Source organism: Pinus tabuliformis, chromosome Q, assembly GCF_031772625.1.
Source record: "Pinus tabuliformis cultivar Carrire ecotype Pingquan chromosome Q, CPIR1, whole genome shotgun sequence".
NCBI classification, from domain to species: Eukaryota; Viridiplantae; Streptophyta; class Pinopsida; order Pinales; family Pinaceae; genus Pinus; species Pinus tabuliformis.
In genome coordinates, this window is record NC_142296.1 from 1,351,450,094 (window position 1) to 1,351,455,987 (window position 5,894).

A 5,894-nucleotide genomic window follows, 5' to 3' on the forward strand; every position below is an offset into this window, starting at 1 on the left:
TGCATAAGCCACACATACAAAAACTTTCATGTGGGTGACTCCTTGCTTTGTCCCACTCCATGTTGCTTCCTACACTCTGTTCATCACTGCTTTTGTAGGGCACCTATTCAAGATGTATGCTGCATAGTGTCCAGCTTCAGCCCAATAATCATTTGGCAAATGCTTTGCCTTTAACATGCTCCTTGCCATATCCATGATTGTCCTATTCTTCCTTTCAGCAACTCCATTTTGCTGCGGGGTGTACCTAGTTGTAAACTGCTTATGAATTCCATTTTCTCTACAAAACCATAGAAATTCCTTGGAGATATATTCACCTCCTCTATCAGTTCTTAAAACTTTGATATGCAGCCCGCTTTGGTTTTCTACAAGTGCTTTGAAATTTCGAAATTTTTCAAACACTTCACTTTTGTTCTTCAAGAAATAAACCCAAGTTTTTCTTGTAAAATCATCAATGAATGTTAGAAAATATTGGCTGCCTGCTAGTGATGGAGTTTGCATCGGTCCACATAAGTTTGAGTGGACAATCTCTAAGGGTGCCTTTGCCCTTATGCTTTTCCCTGATGGAAAACTTTCTCTGTGTTGTTTCCCCAAGATACAACCTTCACAAAGGCTGTCTGGTTTCTCTATCAATGGTAATCCTCTTACCATTCCTTTTCTACTCAACAAATTAAGACCTCCAAAGTTGAGATGTCCAAATCTCAAGTGCCACAACCAATTTTCATCCTTTAGTTCGCTTTGGAAAGCCTCTTGAGTCACTGCTGCAATTACTTCTTTATTTTTTAAATCTTCCTTCATTCTGAGAGGGAACATCCTGTTCCTTGTCATCTTCACTTCAACAATACATTGTTTACTGGGTGCTCTATCCATGATGGTGCATACATCATTCACAAATAAAACATTGTAACCCTTTTGAACAAGTTGTCCAATACTTTAGAGGTTACACTTCATTCCAGGAACATAATAGACATCTGCTATGGTTTTATTTTCACCTTTCTTTGTTAAAACTTTTACTTCTCCTTTTTTCATAACAGAAACTTTATTATCAGTCCCTAGTGTGACTTGTGACTTTACATTCTAATCTAACATGGAAAACAGAGCTATGTTTCCTGTCATATGGTTGCTACAACCAGAGTCTAAAAACCATACATCTTCACTCTTTTCTTCAGCAATATTACAGGCTAAAAACAAAATTTTTTGGCTGATATTTTCTCTAGTGAAATTTGCACTAGATCTACTACTCATATCATGTTGCTTCTTCCTACATTCATTTGCATAATGCCCATATTTTTTACAATAATAACATTGGACATTGGATTTTTCATACCTTTGTCCTTGAGCATGATGTTGTCCACTTTGTTGGCTGCTGCCTTGGCCTCGGTTCTGATTTGGATTGCTACCTTTTCCTTAAGCATTTGCTGGACTGTTTCTTCCACCTCTGTTTTGGCTTATGCCTCTTCCTCTCTTGTTTCCTCTGCCTTGACCTCTTCCTCTTCCAAAGGACATCTAGGTCTTGAAGGCATGTTCTAGAGACATGAGTTTTCATTCCTACTCAATCTCTGCTCATGTGTTATCAGTGATGCATGTAGTTCATCAAATGAAAAGTTTGTGAGATCCTTTGTCTCTTCTATGGTGGTGACAATCACATCGAACTCTGAGGGTAGGACCCTCAACAGTTTCTCCACATTCCTCCTTTCTTCAAGAATCTCTCCATGAGACCTTATCTGTGTGACCAGACCAATCACCTGTGTGTAGAATGAGTCAATATTTTCTGACTCCTTCATGCATAGATTCTCAAAATCTCTCCTCAGTAATTGTAGTTTTGTTGTCTTCACTTTCTCCATGCCTTGATAGGCTGTCTTGACAGTTTGCCATGCTTCTTTGGATGTCTTGGCTGCTGCTATCCTTGGAAACACACTCTCATGCACTGCTTGATATAAAAATTCGAGGGCTTTGGAATCCTTCTTCTTATTGCTCTTCAATAGATCTTTCCCTGCCTGAGTTAACCTATTAAACTCATTTTCATCTATTGGTTCTTCAAAACCATCCTCAACTAATTCCCATAAATCTTGAGAAGCAAATAGGACTCTCATAGTTATTTCCCAGTAGTCATAGTTTTTCCCATTAAACTGTGGGAGCTGGGTATTAAAGATACCCATGCTAGTGCTGGTGATGAAGCCAGCCATTCTTGCACTCTTCAAAATACTTTACTGTGTATTTAAAATCACTGACCGTCTTCAACAGTAACACAAAAACAGGCTTGAGAAATACCTTGAATTTTGACTGAGTCTTCACTCTGCTGGAGAAGTTGCTGCAACAAAAAAAATTCCTTCCTTCAGCTTCTTTGACACCTTCAAAGAGCCTGGACAAGCTCTGATACCATGTTGGAAATTTCTGGTAATTTCAAACAAAAATGAACAGAGAAAATGCTCTGTTTTGCACAGGATCTTTACACAGGGAAGAAATAAAAATTAAAAAAATTCTGAGCAGACAGAGTTTTCCACATACAAATAAAACTTGTATTCATTAATAAAATGCCTGATACAAACTTCTTCCTCTCACAGAGGGATTACAACAATCACTAGAGAATACACTGCTCTGTTCCCTTACTTTGCACTGTTGTGCATTACTAAAAGAAATACTTTGTCTCTGCTATAAAAATCAACACACTACTGTGTGTAAAAAGATTTTCTTCATTCACTCTCACGCTGCTGAGTATTCTCTTTTCATTGCATTACATTCAACCAACAAAAATTAACTTACATTCCCTTTACGCTGTTGCGTTTTCCATGTGCTCAACCTGCTGTAAAAAAAATCCCCCTTTTTTTTCATTCGCTGCCGCGAGCTTTTCATTACATATGCAACTACATACAATACTCCAGAACAACTAAAAACAAAACATTACATAGTCAACGAGAAACATAAATAAAAAATAAAAAATAAAAATAAAAATTAAATACTTCACCTATATCTACCCACTGAAATACATTTGCATTAATTTGATTTAATTATTTTATGGACAAAACCTGCGGTCAACAAAACTTTCACTTCATGCAAGTTCAAATAGTGCAGGCCTGTTGATTTAATCGGACGACTATCATTAATTCCCTGGGAGCCCCTTTTAATCAAACTTTACGTTCCAGGGAATGAGTGGTTTTGGAATAGTGTTGCGGCCACGTGTCGATCAGCAAATGTGATCGGAGCCCCCTCGGAAAATACCACTCAGCGTGAAATGGTGGTGCAGGGAAAACTATTGGCGGTTTCTGAATTAACTACGCGCCACTGTTCAACTGTAGCGACAGTTGAAATTACAATTTCAACAGGGGCGATGGAAACATGAGCATTCGTAAATTTTCACCTTGTGAAACTTCTACATGTGATTGGGTTGATCCAACTGGTGAACCTGGATCTGGGCTTCTGAACGATCAGTGGTAGGTTTCAAACCAGATCCTTCTTGATGGTAGAAGTATTGTTGTGGGGGGCAGCTACACTTTTACCTATGAATTCCTGCCACCAAGGAAGCCTAGTGAGGAAGTTTACAATCTGACGTTTCTAGAAGACACCTATGTGTCCCAATACCTACAGAGCCTGTACAATCTCTATCCTTTTCTTCATCTCTCATCTGATGGAAATCTCTTCATCTTTGCCAACCATGATTCCATCTTGCTTGATTACCAAATAAATGTTGTGGTTAGGCATTCTCCAAGAATCCCATATGGCCCAAGAAATTACCCCACCACTGCCTCATCTGTGATCTTGCCACTGTCCGCATCTGATGCATTTCGGAGGACAGAAATTATGATCTGCAGTGGTGCTCCTGTTGACAGTTACAATTTGTCACTTGCAGGGATTTTCATTGACGTGCTCCAGAGCTGTGGAAGAATGGTTATCACAGATCCCAATGCCGATTGGGCAATGGAGAACATGTCTGCTCCCAGAGTTCTGGGAGATATGCTGCTTCTTCCCACCGATGAAATTCTGATTATCAATGGAGCGGAGAAGGGATGTGTAGGTTATGGGCAAGAAACTAATCCAGCTCTTGCTCCTTATTTATGCAGACCTAATGCATTGCCAGGGCAGCGCTTCTCAGTACTCGCAAGTTCCACTGTTCCAAGAATGTATCATTCCACTGCAATTGTATTGCCTGATGGTAGGATTTTTGTGGGAGGTTCCAACCCCAACAAAAATTATAATTTCACCGTTATGTTTCCCACAAAGCTTCGTCTGCAAGCATACAGTCCTTATTACGTAGACGAATCTTCCTTGAAGCCCACCATCATTTCTGTGCTGCCTGCTTCGGTCACTTATGGCGATAGCTTCAAGGTTCAATTCGCTGCAAATAATCATCATAACATTTCCATTCAGTTCAACATTTATCCTCCAACCTTCACTACTCACTCTTTTTCCATGCATCAGAGATTGCTTCTGCTTGCATCTGCCACACCACAATTAGAATTAGTAGGAGGAGCAAGGCAGAATACTTATAGTGCCCTAGTAACGGCACCTCCCACCCCTGTTGCAGCACCGCCTGGATACTACATGCTATTCGTGCTCAACAGTGGAATACCCAGCGCTGCCACTTGGATTCATTTGTCTTCTAATTAGACTCATCCTTCTGCTTTGACATTCTCAATAATCTCATATGTACTATACTCTACCCTACTCTATCGTACTGAGTGAGCGCTGCAACGGTAAGTTCTCGTACATTTCTTTATTTTTTTTTGTAAGCTGCTGCAGGATCTTATCTATTATATACAACCAAAAAAGAATATGTACAGTCATTGGTGACCTCGACCCGCCCCGAGGGGAAACCGGGTCTGAAGGTCACCATAAGTCTGAGAGTGTCAACTTATAGCATATGCAAATACTTAACCAGGTTTAAACCTTAAACTTAACCCTACCAACATACTATTGCTATATTCCTATCAGCTATTACAGTTCCATAACATGTCCACAAAACTGATTCTCATAGACCTAACAGAAAGTTCATTTGAAAACATAGCAGAACACATCAATCTACCATAAGATCCGGCTTGATCTCCTCCTCGCACTGCATGGCAGTTGTCTTTTTCAGCAGAATTTGAATTTCCTCTAGCCTGCTGTCCTGCATCAGGAGCGTGAGTTGGAGGTTTTTCATCTCCCTTTTTAAGTTCGGGATTCCTTGAGCTATTTCCGTCATCTCCTCGGCGACCTGTTCCATGGCTTTTGCTAAAAGACGCTTCACAACCCAATAGATATGCAGAGCCTGTTTATACAGAGATAGACGCCCCCTTGTGTTCCCTGGGTCCGGAAGAAGAATGCCCCATTCCTCCATTTCTGGATCCGAGGCCTCCTGCAGAACTTTATTCTCCATCTCTTCGATAATTCTTCTTATCTCCGCGTTGGTCCCTTCATTGTACGCTCTTTCTGCTTCCTGAGCTATCTGCTCCGTAGTGCGTCGACCTCTGTTTTGACGATTTGGGGGTGGCATCTCAGCTTCATAGCAGTCTGCTTGCCAAATTCTCCCACGACCCCCGCGCCTTCTGCCCTTACCTCTTCTGGAGGGTCTTCCCCTGATGTTACCCCGACTACCTTGACCAACCTCGAAAGTCCCCTTCACCATGCACTCTTCCTTGCCGTTCTCCATTTCTCCTTCCCCGCGAATTCCTTCTTCTTCCATCTGCTCCTTCTCCGTCCTGTTATGCCTTACCTCTCTTTCTTTGGATAGCTGGTGTTTTTTGGTCTCCTGCAGGCTTTCTTTCTCCTCTGCCCTTTGCTTAACATTCTTTCTTGCGTTTCAGGCTTCCTGCTGATCCTTTTCTTGGCCCATCCGTCTACCTTCCTCTTCAGTGTTTTCTCCTGCCTTCTTTCCTCTCTCCGCCATTGCCCCTTGCCCTCTTCTAAATATATTGTTGTCA

At 41.1% G+C, this 5,894-nt stretch overlaps 1 pseudogene; it reads left to right on the forward strand.

Moving 5' to 3' along the window:
* The first annotated feature begins 3,795 nt into the window (after positions 1-3,795).
* On the forward strand, positions 3,796-4,602 carry LOC149224907 (aldehyde oxidase GLOX pseudogene; annotated as a pseudogene).
* Positions 4,603-5,894: the final 1,292 nt, after the last annotated feature.